Source organism: Protopterus annectens, chromosome 7.part0 (assembly GCF_019279795.1).
Source record: "Protopterus annectens isolate FY-2018-M chromosome 7.part0, PAN1.0, whole genome shotgun sequence".
Classification (NCBI taxonomy): domain Eukaryota; kingdom Metazoa; phylum Chordata; order Ceratodontiformes; family Protopteridae; genus Protopterus; species Protopterus annectens.
The window spans coordinates 798,738,852-798,758,600 of NC_056739.1; the positions used below are offsets into that span (position 1 = coordinate 798,738,852).

The 19,749-nt window shown below is 41.5% G+C and overlaps 1 long non-coding RNA gene across 2 annotated transcripts in view; it reads left to right on the plus strand.

Moving 5' to 3' along the window:
- The window catches only part of LOC122806694, a 1,210,421-nt gene extending 1,192,585 nt beyond the window's left edge, over positions 1 to 17,836 (plus strand). For both annotated transcript variants that reach the window (XR_006365540.1, XR_006365541.1), the window contains 2 exons: positions 16,694 to 16,820; positions 17,405 to 17,836. This is a non-coding gene — a long non-coding RNA (uncharacterized LOC122806694). The remainder of the gene's footprint in view (positions 1 to 16,693; positions 16,821 to 17,404) is intronic.
- Positions 17,837 to 19,749: the final 1,913 nt, after the last annotated feature.

The following is a 19,749-nucleotide window of genomic DNA, read 5'->3' on the forward strand; positions in this document are numbered from 1 at the left end:
CAAGGAAAGGCTATTTCAAAACAGACCATCTCCAAATGGATAGCACATTGTATCCGCTTTTGCTACTCGCACCGTGGGAAAGCAGTGCCTGTTAATATTAGGTCCCTTTCTACCACCTCAGCAGCCTTTCTCAGGGGGGTTCCAACCAAGGACATTCTGGAGGGAGCTACTTGGAGTTCAGTGCACACCTTTACCAAGCACTACCACCTTCCATTATACTCAAAAACCAGAGCTGGTTTTGCCACTAACCCAGTTTAGTACCAGCCACCCATCCATGGCTTTGGGATTCAACCCAAGTGTGATGACTGCAGCAGTATAACACGATGAACATAGTACAGTTTTGTACCTACCATAAATGTAGATATTCGAGTGTATATACTGCTGCAGTCCAGGTTACCCTCCCACCATCCCCTCCTACATACCAGGGTGTTACTTATAACTCCATGTACATCAATCAGTTGGATGCATGTCTATATGGTGTATTTGCTAACAGCTAGTACTATTATTTATCTACTAAGGTATTTTTGCATAGTTAGTTGGATTGCTTTCCTAGTTGGGGGCACCTGGCATCTGGGGCAAGAAAAAAACTGAAGAAAATGGCGTCGGCTGTCTCTTTTATACCCCTGTCGCACTGACGTCAGGGAAGAAGCGACAACAACCGACGCCGGACCAAGACTTTGGGATTCGGCCGACTGCAGGACCGCCTGACGGCAGGATAACCCAAGTGTAATGACTGCAGCAGTATATGCACTCGAACATCTACATTTATGGTAGGTACAAAACTGTACTTTTTCATTACTGTTAGAGGCAACATGTGTACATTTATTGTGTGTTTGAGGGGGAGTCTGCTTTTTGGGAATTGGTACATTTTTAAATGTCACAGATAAGAGGGCAATAGTGTTAAGTCTTGCTTCAAAACAGAAATTTCTGGTTGTACACATGGTTGAGTGTGCCATCTCTGTTGCACTTTAAAATCAGAATTGGTATTGGGAACATTTACAAAAACTTATTAGGTATTTATTCACACTAAAAGATCTTTTATGGAAGGACTCATTCCCTTTCAAGAATTAGGAAGTCACTGTGGTCTTACATCGGAGCAAGTAATCCTTTTATGGTGGGGAGTATTTATTTTAATGAATTTTTCTGCAAAGAACTAATATAAATTAATTTTTGGGGACTACTTGTATTAATAAGTAATGGCTTCCATGGGGGTATCATTTGGTGGGCATTTGAAAAATTTAGGCCGCTAAAGTGTAGAATATGTGATATTGCTGGTACCTTTCAGTTGCCAGGAAACAAAACAGGGAAAATACCTATCTGCTGTTAAGTATCGCAAGTTATTTCAGCCATGTGTCAGTTACCCCAAAAAAAGGCTACTCATTAGGGAGCTTTGTCAGTCGTACTTAACTGTAAGTAGAATCAGAGCACATTGAACTAAAATAAATAAATCAAAAATGGACTGCACCAAGCTGTAGCACCTTCATGCACAATAAAAACATTGAAACAGAAAGGCAGGCAGGGTGTTGTGTTCCCTAGTTTAATTCTGAGGTGTGTGTAAGAGATTGAGAAGAGTAAAGCCACCATCTGGCTTAAGTCTTCCACAAGTTGAATCATGCCAGTAATGTTGATGTATTGACCAAATTTGTTTAAAAAAAGTACTTTTAATATGTACAGGCATTCCCAGGCTAGGTAAGAGCCTTATAACCCTTTTGTTTCTGCCTGAGAATCCTCATCAGCTGTGTTACCTGGTGAGAATCAAGTGGTGGGGAGTGGACCCAATATGCTGATATTTGGAGAGGGGGGGAGTACCCTGTCCCCCTGAGAACATCCTTCCTTGAGTTCCTTTGAGATCTGAGATCACTGTCTTCTTGGGGGATACCTGCCTCTGCATGCCAAATTGTCCTCCAGTGCATAATGCAGATGCCGTTTTGGCAGGCTTGAACACCACCTGGTGAACACGTAGTGCTCCTGATGTGTGTGACCATTTGGTGAGAAAGAGCTGCCTCCTTTCCCTCAGGATGAGTAAGGCAGAAGTGGCCGCTATCTCCCAGCCTCCCCTGCCAGCCCCTACAGGCAGCTGAGCCACTTATCTAATTCAAGTCATCTGCACTATTGTAAGGGTTTCATCCCTTAAGTCATAGAGCAGGCTTGCCTCACAGCACTTTGATCCACAACGATTGGTGCACAAGTACAGTATTTATAGATTAAATAACAATGCATGTTGGGAACTGTAGTCTTCTCCACTAACAAAACTTCTACTGTCGCAAGGGCCACATAGTTAACAGCTGTCAAATTCTTGTGGTGGAGAGGCTATATAAAGAACAACCCTGGGCATCTGGTTGCTTACCCCTGGCTTAACTAAGTGGATTCTTCAGCATCATTAAACAGTTGGTGTCACATCTTTGTCTTGTTCATCTTATCAAAAATACTCAAAAAATGCATCAGCGGACTTCTGCTGTTTAATAATATTCACTCTTCTCTCCTGCTCATAGCATTGCTTCAGGACAGTGGTGCAGTAGAATACAGTGTTGGTCATGTAGGTAATGGTTGTGTTTGAGTGCTTTTACAAGCTTTTCTAAAGCATTTGTTACTATTAAGCAAGCAACAGTTTTCAGGATCTTGGGTAACTATGTTTCTGTTTCAGTGCTTTTGTATGTTCTGAGAACATCCTCTCTTACCCCCTTTCTGTGACTAGTGATGTCTGACAAGGCTTAGTACTAGGCCTTCATAAGTGATAGAGGGGTGTTAAGTACTAAATGGGTGGCCTGATTTGTTAATGGCTCTACATTTGTTTTAATAAGTTATTTTGTTGCACATTTGTTTTTGCCTGCGTTGATGACCATCAAGGCTCCCCTTGCTCCTGCTTTGCTCCCTTGTTGCAGACCATTTGTTCTCTAGGAAGTAGGAACCCTGCGTCTCACTCATTCCTGCTAGGTAACAGAGAGCATAGCAAGCATCTTTCTGAGGCCACAGGGTGTTCATAGGTTTTTGCCTTAATTCCCTGACCCCACAGCTCTTGCCCAGTAACACTTCTAGGGTTCGATGAGTGAGTGAAGGTGAGTTACTCACTTCCGTAAGTGACAAAGCCACCTTAAGACAACAGTGCCCCTTAGAACATTCGTCCTGTTGGGCCTTCTGTCTGCACTAGGGATTCAAACAGTAGAACACTTACCCTTAGCCATGAGCTCCCACACCCCCCTAAAGAGCAAAAAGTTGGGGAAGTCTCATCACTCCTTTCCTCCCTCTACCCAGTTTTTGCAGGTACGTTAGTTCTTTCAGCAGTCTTCAGTTTATATTTCATTCACTATAGCTGCAGGTAATATCTATGAGACTGCACTCTTAATTCCTTAAACACTAAATTAACATTTTTTCTCGAGCAAAAGTCGAACCTGTTAGTATTTAGACCACTATCCCAGCAAAAGATGGTTCTAAAACCTTCATCTTAACAAAAGAGAGTCTTAATTGCATTCCTAGATAGCTCACCTGTTGACAAAGTAATTTCAGCAAGACTACATTTTGTCTTTTTAGACAAGTGTTTAGGCTTAGCAACAACAAAGGTAATGTACTGGCAAAAATTTATCAAAATTGTTTGGAATCCTTGGAGTTAATATGCTGTCTGACTTATAGCTAGACTGTTTGCTTCAAGTGTGCATGTACTTCCCCGTCCCGTGCTCAGGATGTATTTTGACATAATTTAGTGTCCACTGCTGCATAAACTCGAGCAGGCCTTCAGCAGGATAGTGATGTGCACTGGATCATTGCAGTTCTTTGTACTCTTAAATATCTGCTGTTCAATCAGCAGTTGTCTTTATTCAGCTGAAATTTGTACATGGCTCTGTGTTTCATATAAGGGCCCTGCTTCAGCTAGTATTTTCATATGAGGTTGTGCTCAAAAAGAGTTCTGTTCTGTATTAAGTTTAGTTTGTGTATGGAAAGTTAAAAAAAAAAAAAAAAAACTTGTAAAAGTTAGTCTTTGTGTTGTTGTTGTGTCTTTCGGCTTTTCCCGGTTAGGGGTCGCCACAGCGGAACTCTTATCCGCTAATGATTGGCAGTAGATTTTTACGTGCCGAGTTGCCGGCCCTGATGCACAACCTTCAATGAAGGTATGCCCATTCACGCATGTTTCCACACAGACTTTGTGTTGGAAGTAGAAAATATGGAGATGTAGGCTAACCATGTTCCTTGATAAATTTTGGAATTTCTATTCCTATACCTAAATATATCATATCTGAGAAGTAGGCCTTTAAAAATTTTACATACATAGGTTCATACTAGGCTATCTGCCCTAGGGCATTTATAAGCCTAGCCAGAGTGTGTGTGGCTTTCACCACTCCTTAGGATGAGAATACTATACCCATTAGTTTGCTGTGCCTCTGTCCAGCAGTGACACAGAGATGATTCCCGGGGTAAACCTACGATCTCTCATCCACTCGTCAAGATTTCTCTTGAACAGAGTCAGTGAGGGGCTCTGCCTCACATGGACTGGGATTCTGTTCCATAGTGTAGGGAGTCTCTGCGTGATGAATCTGTCCCTCCAGCACGTCCTATTTATATCCGTGTTGAGGTTTAAGTCTCTTGCTCTCGTGGCTCTGGTGGATTTGGATTTTTTGAGGTGGAGCATGTCCATTAATTCCGGGTCGGACATGGCCTTGTATGTCAGGCACAGAGAAATAGGCCTTTAAAAAAATTTACAAACAAAATCAAAAAACTGCCAGTGTGATGTGACCTGATAGCCAGTCTACTACAGGATTACACGCTTTGTTGCAGCACATTCTTCCCTTTCACAGCAGTGGGAATCACTAGTAAAACTGAACTGACTAGAAAGACATACCCTTCTTAAAGGCATTGTTGCTCACAAATTGTTGTATACCAGTAGCTGTCCTCCTCAAACTGGTACTCTCCTGTCAGGCTACTGTGATATGTGGGACATCTGAATTGCTTGTCATCAGACATGGAGTCTTGTCGTTAGTGTCTTCATGGCCACCTGATAGAAAAAGCTGCCCTTTGATCTAAGATATTCCGTTTCCAGTCAGGGCTTCCAAGTGGTACTGGAGAACAAATGGGTTGATTGGCCAAGTAGGGGTTAATCAGTAAATAGTGGGAGCAGAAAGAGAGAGAAAAGTTATCTGGATGCATCTTAAACATTTGGTTGTTGTCAACCATTGTACTTAGATCTTCATAGCTGTGAACTGACTCAATTTCTCTGTCAGATATATAGCAATACTTTTCATGTTTTTCTGCCCTAAGGACATATATTTGGAGTTACTGTTAGTAAGAGTCATGTTATTAAATATTGGCAGACTTCTTTAGGTTATCTAGGCAAAGTTGGAAGGACATTTGCTTTTCCTTCCTTGCTGCTATCTTACCAAATTTCAGGCCATCTTTGCACAAATCATAGAAAAATATCCTGGGGAATACTCCAAAGCCATCAAGCATTATCACAATAAGTAAGGACCACTGATTCATTCCTGTGGAACACTTCGTACATAGCCCCATCAGGTTATCTGTAGTACCAGCCATACCTTTCAAATGGCTAAATATTTGTCTCATATTTTTAATTTGTTCATTATGCATTTTTGGGGGGGGGGGTACATCACTGAAGACTTGAAGTCAGACAGGACAGATATTTGAGTTTCTGAGTTCATACTCTTTAGAAAATTTGTGCTAATGCAAACCTATTATTCTGTCAACTTTCTGATAAGACTAATATTTAAAAAAATGTCCCTGTTTGGGGTTTTTGTCCCCCTCTCCCCATTAGAGATGGCTTTGTCCAGATTTCTTGCTCTTAGAGGATGTTCATCGTGTTTCACTGTTGCAGTCATTACTCTTGGGTTATCCTGCTGGCAGGCTACCCTCAAGTCGGCCAGAATTCCAAAGTCTAGGTCCGGCGTCGGTTGCTGTCACCTCTTCCCTGACGTCAGTGCACCAGGGGTATAAAAGATGCAGCCGACGCCATTTTCTTCAGTCTTTCTTGCCGCCCGGTGCCCGAAGCAAAAGCAGTTGGCAAGTGCCAGTTGGCCGACTCCTGAGATTTTCAAATCCAAATTTCAGAACCGAAGTCTTCATTAAAGCTAAGTACCCCGTTGGGGAAACCTTTTTCTTGCTCCAGACCAATGTCAGAAAAAGTTAACAATTGTATTTCTTGTGGGGAGCAAATACCTTTTAAGGATTTTCACTCTTACTGTATTCCTTGCCTAGGCCCTTATCACAACGTTGCTAGCTGTCGGTTTTGTGCTAGATTTAACCAACGCACTATCAAGCGTCTGTTCAATTTTGCATTTCATTACTTTGGCCGAAGATTTAATTGTATAATGCCGTCGGAACAGCCGACAATCGGAGTTTACAAAAAACGCAAGGACAAGGATAAGCATCCGAGGTCCAAAACAGAAGAAGCTTCTACTAGGCCAGTCGCCGGTTCTCAGTGAGGCACTTTCGCAGCCCCTGGCGCCCGCTACCTCAGAGCCACAGGCCGCTACCGACTGGGCCTCTGGAAACTCAAGGTATTGGACACTCGGAAATCACTCCCTCAGATGGGTCTGGAGCCAGTGAGCAGGCATCGGCTTCTGAGGGTGTCTTTAGACCTACACAACTATATATTAAGCCATCTTCAGCTTCAAAGACTAAAGCCACTCTAAAGACAAAGAAACAAGTACAGTATTTTCCTACTCAGACTTCCATGTCTAAAAAACAGATGCTCCAAATGGCCGAAGACCTAATTACTTTGATCAGGGGCTCTAATCCCCCTCCTGATAAGAGGCCTAGGCAAGAGACAGAGTATGTTTCTTCTGATCAGGTATCTATTTCCTCTGATTCCTCTTCTGAACAGGATTACTCCATGCTTCCCTATGAGGATTCTGATGCTGAAGAATCCATTCTTTCAGCTTCCCCTTCTGAGGACTGTTCTTTTGGGGAAACACTGCATACTGTGAGGGAGCATTTCCACTGGGAGAGCCAAGATTATTCTGAATCTAAGAAAAGGCTCAGAGAATTTCTGCTTCTTCCTCAACACAGACCCCTTACTATTCCACCTGTTCTAGACATTGTAGATGATGTATTTTCAGAGTCCGGTCTGTTCCCTGACTCTCCCTGACTCTTTACCCCCTGCATCTGCTAAGCCAGACAGATACTACAGGGTCCCCGATTCTCATAAATTCCTATATAAAAACCCCGCTGCTGATCCAGAAACTATATCTCAGGGTCCCAAGGGGTTAAAGCTTCCACTGCAAAAAAACCCTGTCCCCTTTGATAGGGATTCTAGGGCTCTAGATAGATGGGGGAAAAAGTTTACACTTCTGCCACTCTGGCTGTAAGGGCTTTAAATTGTCAATTTCATATGCTTAAATATCAGCAGTATTTAATGTCACTACTTAAACAGAAAATGTTGACAAATACTGAATGTTTAGAGAACAAGGAATTGCAGGATTTATTGCATGCAACTGAACAAGTGGGAAAGCATACTTTGCAATGTGGTTATGATTCACTGGAGGCCTCTTGCAGTGCCGCTGCTACAGGTCTGTTATTAGAAGGCATGCTTGGTTAAAGGAACAGAATCTGCCTGATCATGTTAAAGCAAAATTATTAGATGCACCATTACAGCATGATGCTTTGTTTGGTACTAAAGCAGAAGAGGTGTTGAAAAAAAATGGAAGATAAAGCAAAATCCATGTAGACAGTCAAGGATTTCTTACAGGTACAGCCACCCAGGTTTAGCAGGAACTGGCCTTCTAAAAATTGGTCCTTTCCAGTCTCAGACAGACCACAAAGAGGCAGATACAGGCGTCTCAGAGGCAGATCTCAGCCCCAAGGCTCATACAGGCCTAAACAATGGGGTGCTCCTACCTCCAAAAGCAGAGAAGACAAATCACAACCTTACAGGAAATGGTCCCAATGACTTTCCTTTACCAGTTCCAAGCAGTTTTCTTTTGACAGTCCTCTTAGGGGGAAAACTAGCACTTTTTTCATCAAATTGGCAAATGGTTACCCAAGACAAATGGGTCCTGAACATAGTGTCCCAAGGCTACAGGTTCCATTTTCACACTCTACCAAGGTCAAAGGGCATGCCAGACCTGCCGCACAATCAATGGGCAGAGGCACAAAAACAAATTACAGCCCTCATGGACATGAGGGCCATTCAGCAAGTACCACAACAAGAGCAGGGGCAAGGATTTTATTCCAGACTTTTCCTAGTACCCAGGAAGGACAAAACCTGTTGACCAATTCTGGACCTGTCTATACAAAATACGTTTCTGGAAGTTCCAAAATTCAAGATGTTGACTCTACAGCAGCTACTGCCCATGCTGGGCAAGAGGGCTTGGCTCATAACTTTGGACCTAAAAGAGGCATACCTGCATGTCCCAATCAGACAATCTTGCAGAAGATACCTCAGATTCATAGCTGGCTCAATGCATTACCAATTCTCTGCACTGCCCTTTGGCTTATCTACTGCGCCCAGGGTCTTTACAAAATGCCTGGCACCAGTAATTGCGTTTTGCAGACAAAATGGAATTCAGATATATCCCTACTTGGACGACTGCCTAATTCAAGCAGAGAACAAAGACACTCTTCTAAAGCATCTGGCGTTTGTAAAAAGATTACTAATTGGCCTAGGGTACACAGTAAATGAAAAGAAATCAAAACTAGTGCCCTCTCAAGAGATAATATTCCTGGGTGCAAGCTTAAATACAACTGCCCAGATGGCTTATCTCATGCCAGACAAGCAAAAACAACTGACTACTTACTTCAAGAAATTGGCAACAAAAACCCACTTATCTGCAAGGAAAATCCTGCAGGCCTTGGGTTTCATGGCATCCTGCATTCTACTAATTCCATATGCCAGACTGCATATGAGGAAACTACAATGGTATCTGAAAAGTGTTTGGACTCAGCATTGCCACAGCCTGGAGACAGTAATTGCACTCATTCCTGCCTACAACAGGAGTTTCGATGGTGGGCAGAAGCCTGTCACCACAACAAGGGTCTGCCATTCAGTTTACCCACAGCCAGACAGACACTGACAACGGATGCATCAGATTATGCCTGGGGGGCCCATATGGCAGGAAAATTATTCAGGGCACATGGCCTGCAAACCAGATGCATCTTCACATCAATCAAAAAGAGATGCTAGCTGTTCAAAATGCCCTGACAGATTTCAAGGACCTGCTTCATCCAGGACAGTTACTGATAAAGACAGACAACACTACGGTCATGTGGTACATAAACAAGCAGGGAGGTACACATTCCTACCCCCTCTGCAGACAAGCAATGACCTTATGGGACACGGCATTGGCTTTTCAAGTTCACCTGCAAGCATAATTCCTGCCAGGAAAAACAAATACTTTGGCAGATGAACTAGGCAGAAATCTCATGGATCCCCAAATGGAAACTGGATCCACAAGTCTTCAACATGATAATAAGGAAATGGGGATGCCCAGACATAGATCTATTTGCCTCCCCTCACAACTGTCAGTTGCAGAGATTTTGCACAAGGATTTATCACAAGCAAGCATGGAAAGTGGACGCCCTGTCATTCAGCTGGAAAAATCTAACAGTATATGCTTTTCCCCCACTGCCTCTCCTTCCCAGAGTACTCCTAAAGGTCAGACAAGAGAAGCCAAAAATGATTCTGATTGCACCAGACTGGCTACGCCAGCACTGGTACCCAATCCTAAAGAGCTTGTCTCAAGGTCCAGCATGGATATTGCCTCAAAACTTCTCACTTGCTGACCCAACAAAACAATAAGTTCCTGCACAGCCAACACAGGACCTTAAATCTGGCAGCGTGGCGGATAATGTAGCCATTCAGAACACCCATCTTTCAAAAGCTGTTATGGATGTTATCTTGGAGGCCAGGAGGCCCAGTACCAGAAAATCTTATGCAGAAAAATGGAAGAGATTCTGTGCTTGGAACCAGGAACAAGGCATTGACACGTCTTACCAAATATTTCTCAGATTTTACAATACCTAACTGAGATGTTGAACAAAGGCCTTTCTTTCTCATCAATTAAGATTCATGCCTCTGCCATTTCTGCACATTACAATATGGAACCACCTATCTTTTCTCATCCTTTAATAAGGCAGTACCTCAGAGGAGCCAAAAACATTAGGCCTCCAAGGAGAGCACCAATTCTGGCCTGGGACCTCAATTATGTTTTGGAAAAACTTACACTGCCTCCTTTTGAGCCAGCATCAACAACAGATATAAAATTCTTATCCTGGAAAACAGCTCTGCTCCTAGCCATAACCTCTGCAAGGTGAGTCTCGAAAGGTTCCACAGCTATGAGTGCTTGTAACTCCATCATTTTTCATCCAGACAGGGTTTCTCTGAGGACAAACCCTACATTTATGCCTAAGGTGGTGTCCAGTGTGGCCCTCAACCAAACCATTCACTTGCCTACCTTTTACCCAAATCCACAGAACAAGGGTGAGAAAATTCTGCATTCTTTGGACATGCACAGGCAGTTGCACTTCCACTTGGACAGAACTAAAGCTTTCAGAAAGACTGAGCAACTTTTAGTGTCATATGCTGCAGGATCACAAGGAAAGGCTATCTCAAAACAGACTATTTCTAAATGGATAGGCCATTGCATCCATTTCTGCTATTCTCAACATGGCAAATCAGTGCCTAAGGGCATTAGGCCTCATTCCATCAGAGAAGCAGCCACTTCAGCAGCCTTCCTCAGAGGAGTACCAACCAAAGAAATCTTAGAGGCGGCAACTTGGAGTTCAGTGCACACCTTTACAAAGCATTGCCACTTGCCTCTCTACTCTAAGTCCAGAGCAGGCTTTGCCACTGCAGTTCTGCAGGGCCTTATAGCCTTTCCTAATCCTATTTAGTCCAGCCACTCATCCTCAGCTTTGGGATTCTACCCAAGAGTAATGACTGCAACAGTGAAACACGAAGAACATAGTACAGTTGTGTACCTACCATAAATGTAGATGTTCGAGTGTATTCACTGTTGCAGTCCAGTTTACCCACCCACCATCCCCCTTGTCTTTGCTGGGACTTATCTGCACTTCTCTATCCTATAAAACCTTTTTGGTGTATTTGCTTGTAGATGAAGGAAATGTTATTTTTGTGCATGCATTTCTTATTGGTATATTTTTCAGCCTACCTATGTGGGGCACCTGACATCTGGGGTAAGAAAAACAGAAGAAAATGGCGTTGGCTGCATCTTTTATACCCCTAGCACACTGACGTCAGGGAAGAGGCAACAGCAACTGACGCCGGACCTGGACTTTGGAATTCTGGCCGACTGAGGGTAGCCTGCCAGCAATTCTGGCCGACTGAGGGTAGCCTGCCAGCAGGATAACCCAAGAGTAATGACTGCAACAGTGAATAAACTCGAACATGTACATTTATGGTAGGTACACAACTGTACTTTTAGTAACATCTCAGGCTACCAGCGCCTATTCAGTGACCCTGTCCAGTTCACCAGTTGATAAATCTGTCATAATCGGTTCATCTTTCAAGAGCTGGTGAGCTAAACAGTCAAAGATCCTGTTACAATGTATATAAAAATTCTGTTTTGAAGGGTTTTATTTTCAGTTCTCTAGTCACATTACCTTAGAAGTAGTGGTAAATGTTATACCTTTGAGTGTATGATACGTTGGTAGACATTGCACTGCCCAGCTGCCCTTAACCGTTTTAGCAGTTTGTGTACTATGAACTCCCTTTTTGTGTCGGGTACGAACAGCTTCACCTGTGAAAGTGAATTTTAAACATCTAATAATGTGTACATTAATTGTTTCCATAGTGTCTGCTGTTGTGATGAATGGAGCTTGTTTTTGGATCTGCTTGGATAATTCACTCTTCAGTGATAAGATGAGTAGATAGAAGGTTACGACAACTAAACTGGTACAGTCTTATAAGAAATTTTTGGTCTTGTAAAGTTTTCCCAAGTGTTTGGTTAGTTTTGGTGATTGTTTTCTTTACTTGGAAGTCTAATTTTAATCCATTGTTAGTAATGCATCCAAAGAGCTTAACTGAAGCAACTTCTTTTATAATGGTTGAATCAAGAGATTTAGTAGCTAATTTGGGTTACTTACAAACTGAGGCAGGTGCTGGGTCAGAGCAGTTAGCAGTGGCAAGTAAAATTTTCCAGATAGGTCAGCTGGGACTCCCTTCTAAATTTTAATGAAGTCTGAATTTCCTTAGTAGATATGACAATTGTGTACTTGGCATAATATTAGATCTGCTTGGAGAATTCCATATTCATTGACTATCCCCTCTGCTTTGCCGGTCTCCATTGGGGAAGGTTTATCTTTGTAGTATGTTTGTTGCCTGTAGGTTTGTCAGAAAATGGAAGCGGAGGAGAAAGGTGTAGGTTACCATGGTTAGGAACAAGTGAAAGAGTAGCCTGGGAAAGTGTTATTTGCCAAGGTAAGCATGTGCAAAGTACCTCATTCCCGAGTTAATTTTGGTTTGTACATCGGATCTGAGGTTAGAGTAGGGGATACTCTGTGATATTTGTTAGGTGTGGTAATATATTGTAAGGAAGAGATGGAGAGTACAGTGATGGAAGTCAAATCAAAAATAAAGTGGGTAATGGATTCCACTGTACTCGACCCTCATCAGATCACTAATAGGGTATAATGCACCTTTTTGCATGTACCTCACCAGACACCTGCAGCAGCTGGAGACACCTCAGAGGTTTCTCACCAAGAAAATACATGGACTCCAAACCATGATCTACATGGACAGGCTGAAAGCTGTGTCACTTTACTCTGTATTTTACAGGCTGCTGAGAGGCGACTTGTGTTTGGCTTATAGGACAATCTCTGACCCTGTCGTAATGGAAATGCTACACATCCGCAAGTCAAATAGCATGATAGTCAGTCGCTCTAGGGATCTCAACCTAGCCTGTGACATTAACCGAACATGCTGAAGAGACGGATATGTCTCCCAGAGACTGACACATGTTCAAGTAAAACAGAGCTCCTCACTGACCGTATTCAAATACAACCTAGGAAGTTGGATGGGAGACCACAAATTTGCCCCTGGGGTGGCACCCATGCCCCTCATGGACAGGGGGTAGCCAGTGTTGATCACAGACCCACTCTGTTTATAAATTTGTTCTGTGAACTACTCAAAAAGAATAAATGTGGATACTTGGGATTAATATGGCTTTTTGTTAAGGCTCTAGGGCCCTAATCTAGTAACCTCCTATTAAGAAACTATTACTTGAGTGTAAAGGCAAAGTGATACTTAAGTGAAGTTCTTAGAGGTTTAAGAATGTGTTTTAAGAGCAGGTTTACAAGTTAAATGTTGGTTTGTGCTTAACTGAAAAAAGATGCAAGTAGCTAGAGGTATAAATTTAGTGACATGGGGTATTAGGAATAGGGGATGAAAAGGGATGGGCCCAATCCTATTCTTCACTCATAGCTGTCAGTGCTGGCTCACATGAACAAGAGGGAGAGAGAAAATGAAGGTTTACAGGCTTCTCTGGATAAGAGAGATGTTGGGGCATTTTCTTAAGATGTATCCAGCAGAGTTGTGTATTATTACGGTGTCTGTTTCTGCAGCTTCCTAGCCAAAAGTACTAGCTGAAAGCTTAAGAAAGACATACTTTACTACCTTTGTGGAAACAATCCAGACTGGACTGGAACTGGAAAAGTGGTAGACAATTTGGACTGACAATTTAAAAGTAAGCAGTAATTCTGAATGCTGCTGTCGCAAGTGAATAGGCAGACAACCTTGAATGAGAAGGCTGGTCAAGATAAAACTGTGTTGTGGGGATATACAGTGCATTGCAGGAAGGAGAAAATTAAGGTGAAAAAATAATCACTTCGGTATGGCTGACCCATTTTACCATTGTGATGTACAATACATTTTATTTATGCATTTGTTTAACTGGGGTAGCCCTACTGGGCTGACCCATTCACAGAGGAGAGACGAGCTCTTTAAGAAGTTATCAGGGATGGAACAGGATAAAAGTATGATATGCATGATGAAAAGAACATCATCTGTGAGTAGTAGATTTTCTTGTAGCACTAATGAAAAAAAACGAGGAGCAGATGTGATTGACTTGCAGAAGATGGAAGATAAATGATGTAGTTGGCAAGATGAGCACCGTCACAAAAAGTCCTGAAGTAATAACATGGTATGTACTCGATTTGTGTATATATATATATATATAGAGAGAGAGAGAGAGAGACACACAGAGAGGGAGTGTTTTAAGCAGTACTAAATGTGCACAGTGATGGTTAGTTTGCCTGGAAATGTTGACATAGCTTGCTGATTACGGCTATGTCTTAAGCAATACGAAGAACACAAGGTGATGGTTGGCATGTGTTTGGTAATGCTGACGATGCTGGCTCTTGGTTGGACAATGTTTTACTCCAAAATGTATGTATCTTTTTAAATACTTTTTATCACTTGTGACAAAGGCACATTTACATTTATATAAAGGTCATCAAACTGTATTAACATGTTAAAATTAACAAACATTATGATTCACATGTATTGCTATACGTCATATAACCTAGCAATATTACATAAATTATTCAATTCCTGCCCCCCTTTTTTTTAAACAAGAAATATCTTTATTAAACCATCACTTACGGCATAAACAATCATACATTTATATAAATGAAAACAAACCATACCGATACAATCCTAGTTGCACGCATTTTAAGTCTTAAACCATACTGACACACTCCCAGTTGCAGACATTATATGTCACTTATAATCTACTCAATAGTTCTGAAGTCAAACATTACATAGCTCTTTTAAGTCCTGCCTTATTTTAAGCCTCATTCCTCCCATGTATGTATTGTTCCCACAATTCCCATTTTTTCCTATGTAGTTTGCTCCTACCTTTTTCTAAAGATCTCAATCCCAGTTGTTTTATCTATGTTACTGTATTCAGTAGTTCTAATATAGTTCATTTAGATTTTTATTTCCATTTTCTAGAATTGCTTTTTTGGCAGCCACCATAATTAGACACAGCAAGGCCTTCTCATGTCTAGGCAATTTTGATTCTGTATCATAAAGCTGTATGTATCTTCATATCTTAACTTTATGTATTTATCTTTTGTTGACTAGATTAGTTCCATTAGGTCAGTGGCCTCTTACCTGGGGAGATCCAGGGTGGTATTCATACTGACCATGGGAAATTTGGCAAGTCACTGGGGAGCTTTCCCTATTTTTGATAAGTACCGTATGATCTTTACATCCACCTGAGCTACCACCAGTTGAGGCAGTTGAAACCTCAGTTTAACATCTTATACGAAGGGCAGCACACTCAGGAATACAGTTACCCCCTTTTGTTGTATTGCAGAGATGGTAATAAAAATGAGTCCAAGCACTTTGGGTGGGAGTAGATCCCACAGTCTTCTGAGCTTCCAGTATCAAAGCATTTGTGCTACTTGCTGAGACACCATCACTGATGGCTGACTGATATAACATCCAACAATATTTTGATTATTTTCTGCTGCTGTATATGGACCAGACAGAGTATTTGTGTGTGTTTGCAGTTGCATGTAGTATTGTATTTAGTAGTATTTTGTAGCTGGCTTCTCAGCCAGCTTTACCAGTAACATGCTGTTGGTGATGGCATTTCTGTTGGGGAGGATTTTTACGCTGGCTGACATAGAAGAGTACTGTTAGCTTTTGGTTTTCTGATTCCTTGAGAATTTGCCATCTTTATCACACTGGTATTTTCGTATCAGCAGTATGGACTATCGGACAGTTTTACCATTAATGTGCCATTGGCATTTCTGCTTCAGTAGACTGGAGGATTATTTTCATCTGGCTTGCCATCACTCAGTGTTTGACATTCCTTTTTTTTATCAGTGGTGTGATAAAAATGGTCACTGCCACCAGAATATGATCAATGGCATAAATGAAATGGGCTTTGAATCCCACCAGTGCCAACTAGATAATATAAGTAAGATCCTATCTGGTGCAAGAGTGATGGTCATTGCCACCAAAGTGTAATGACCAGTGGCATACATGAGGTTTGAATCCCACCAGTGCCAACCAAATATTATGGAAAATTCTGTTTATCACAAGATTGAGGGTCTCTAGAGTCACACCACTAGCTTAAAGGGATTAAACACTGCTGTGCTGGGTATAAGATTGCAACATTCACTTTCAGATTATACTACACACAGGTTTCCTTAAGAGCTGAGTCTCTCCACCCTGCACCCCTTTCTCACGACTCTCTGTGAACCACAGTGTCTTCCAGTGCCCCTTACTCTCAGTAACATAAGTTATTATTCTCCTGCACAAAGCACTCAAACACGTGTATACACACACACACACACACACACACACACACACACACACACACACACACACACACACACACACACACTTCCCAGGGAAGTCTGGCCGAATTCTCCGCAGCTTTCTTCCTGACACAATAGTTCTGCCACCACCTCTGGAATGACCACGGACCTCCAGCTACTTGCAGCTTTTAATTTAGCCAAATATGATGTCATGCACTTTAATAGTTTCACTGGTAGTAGGCCCAAATAATTTAGCCAAGTGGAGATTGGAACCACCACAACTTGGTTAATCTGCTGTGATAAATGTTAACTCTTCTTTCAAATAATGAAGAGCAAAGAAAAAGAAAAACAGACCCAACCACAATAGCATAAAAACTAAGAGAAATATTAAAACTCAGTCTAAGCTAGCTACATCCATGTAACTGTTTTTAGCATAAGATTGATGAACATTTTACCTTTGCAGGTTTACAAGTTCCTAGAAGATAACAGAGAAACATTGCAGATAGCAAATTTACAGGGAAGTGGTCACATCAGTATGTTCCATGCAAAGACAAGGTAGAAGAAGATCCAGTTCAGCTATGTGTACACAGGTCAGTTCTTTTCCCAGAAGCAATTGCTTCATTTCTTTTTCCAGAAATACATTGTATCACCTTATTTTAGCTATTGGCTTTTCCACAGCAAAAGTAAGTAAACCATTTCTGCCACCTGTGAACGGCAAGGGGTTTAGTTACTGTAGAAAGCACCAATACACAGGATGTCAACATGCATCTCTTAACAGTCTGTATTTAATGTCTTCTTTCTTTTCACAGTTCTACTCCTCTACTTATTTGAAGTGGACTGTGGTTATATTTTATTTCCTGTTTTATTAATAAACTGAGATTGCTCACTCGCTTGTAGGTGGACTGTACTTTGTGGTGTTCACCTTATTTTTATTGATATCTGCCCTTGTGGGTGTTTTTCCGTTGATGTTTTATGACCTGCCAGCACAGGGGATTCACAAGAGGTTATATCTTCAGAATAATGCATTTGCCTTCCTTTCACTGTGTTTTACATTTACAAGAAAAAAATGTCACTAAGTTACATGCATTTTGCAGACGAAATGTGTTACTAGTAGGTAGAAAGAATGAGCAAAAGAAAAGAAAAATACATAACATTTTAAATCTGTTTTTCTTAGCCTGTTCTCAGCCCTGGAACCATAGGTTGACTGGAGAAGTACCGCATCAGCTAAAAGTGGAGATTTTCAGTAGCATTTTGGTTTCTCAATCCGTTGTGGATTTGTTCTGTCCTGTCATTTTGTCACATTTTGTTACTTTGTTGCATGACTGTTTCCTGTCCATGTCTGGCTATTGCTTCACTAGATTGGGGATGTTGTACTTTACTGTTGCAGCCGTGTCTAGCTTGTTTGGCACAGTGGATCCCTTGGCTTTGTTTAATTTGTTACCTTTCTTAGCACTGTTATAGAACTGTCTTTAAGTAGTTCAGTGGTTTGGAGACCATAATTACCACTTAAAAGTGTATTGTCACAAATCTCATGCATGTGTCTTAAACAGTTCATTTCTGGATATACTGCTGATGTTAAAAGTTGTAGGTGGTTTGAAAATAAAACAAAGAATATGTTATGGTTTCTGATGTTTTAGCTTCATTGTGGACTTTTTTAATGACCAAACTCCAAAATTATGTCAACTTTGGTATTAACAATGATTTACATACACCATTGACACATTCTGGGTAATCAGTATCACTGTGCTTCTTTAGGAGGAATAGTTACTTATATAGTTTATGGTTTTGATACTAAATGATCACAAGTGTTAATTTACAATGTAGGGTGTTCCATTTGTGAAACAACTCACAGCTTGCATTAATTACTAGGATGTAAGACTGTTGATGCATTTAGCATCAGTGTACGTAGTGAGGTATTCTGGGTTCAGTCTTTCATGACGTCATATTTGGAGTTTTAGGTTCAAGAAAAATTTCAAAGGGACATCCTTGACAAAATTAATTGCAAAAATATTCTTTTGCATTAAAGACTAACATCTAATGATGTATGTTAAGGAGGTTACTCCCATCTCTAAGGGTAAGTTTACATTTTACTTTAACTTGAGGATCTTTTTCAGACATTTGACAGTTGCCTCATCTTTTTTCGGGAAGAATTGTAGCCATGATGAGCATTTTGGACTTTCTGGATCTGCAGACTGGCAGTGTTGTCCTTCATTTATTTTTATTGGTTTGAGTTATTGGAGTTCTTTGCATGGTTGCCTTTATTTAGCATGTATGGACCATGAGCTGTAGGGCTGCTCCCATCGCTCCTTTTCACTGTAGTGTCCCTGATTCTCACCCCCCCACCCCCACCCCCGACTAGAACTGCTCTATCAGCAGGTGGGGAAGCCACAGTGGAGTATTTGGCAAAGCTAGATGTACTGTTCTTGAAGCCAGGGAATTTTTTATATATATCCTAAATGAGCGGAGCTCCTGATGTCACACTCATAATGTCATGCAGCATCCGCTGCCGACCCACCTTCTGTGATGAATTTTCTTTTAACAACAAACTGCCATTGTTCATGGCACTGCCGTCATCATCTGGAGCATATCAAATCACAGATAAAAACCCCAACCTCCCTCCCTCCTGGAGTGTGCAAGCAAACAGAAAGATGCCACTTACGCCCTTCTTCCGGGTCCTCCATTACAAGTGCTACTAGTCAGACTCTAATAATCTGAGTCATAGTCTGGGCTTAGTGCAGTAGAGTTCAGGTGTAGCAAAGGTAAAGTGCAAGACTGGCCTGTAATTGGTTTTTGATCTCAAAGTGCCTGGTCATCTACTTGTTCATTGCTGTCATTGAAGCCTGTTTTAGTGACTGCAGTTGATTTTGTTTCTTGTATTTTTAGGTATATTACTTTGTGTTTAAGGAATTATGTATTAGAAATAATCGTACATATGTGCAGTTTCTGCAGTCATAGAGGCAGGTGAGCAGGTTTATAAAACATGCACTGCATTGTTGCAGTTGTAGATAAGTTATATCTTTTAACAGAGTGTTATACAAAATGGTGTAGATTGCTGAAGTACAACCCTGGAGTTTGAAGTACTTTAACAATTCATTAGGAAACAAGAATTTTAAGTATGGAGGAGTCAAAGCAGAGGGACTATGGAAGATATCAGTAACGGAGTTGGGTGCTATATGTCTGGCACTGCTGTCAGCACACGGTGTTGGGTGGGGGTAGTGTGTGTGTCTGGCACTAATGGTGCAAGGTAAATCTTGTAAGGAATCTACTAAAATCGAGAGCACAGACCACCAGTGTGACTGCTTAGAATATTGTTTATACTGCACAGGAGTCTGGGTGATGCTGGCTGTATGGGAAGATAGCATGCCTGACTAGTAATACCTTACACTGCAGAGCAGTCTGGGTGCCGCTGACTTGCTGGATGGTGGTGTGTCTGACTGTTGTATAGTCCACTGTTGAGTGATGATACTTGGCTGTGTTGCAGTACACTGATGAGTAGTCAGGGTGGCACTACTTGGATGG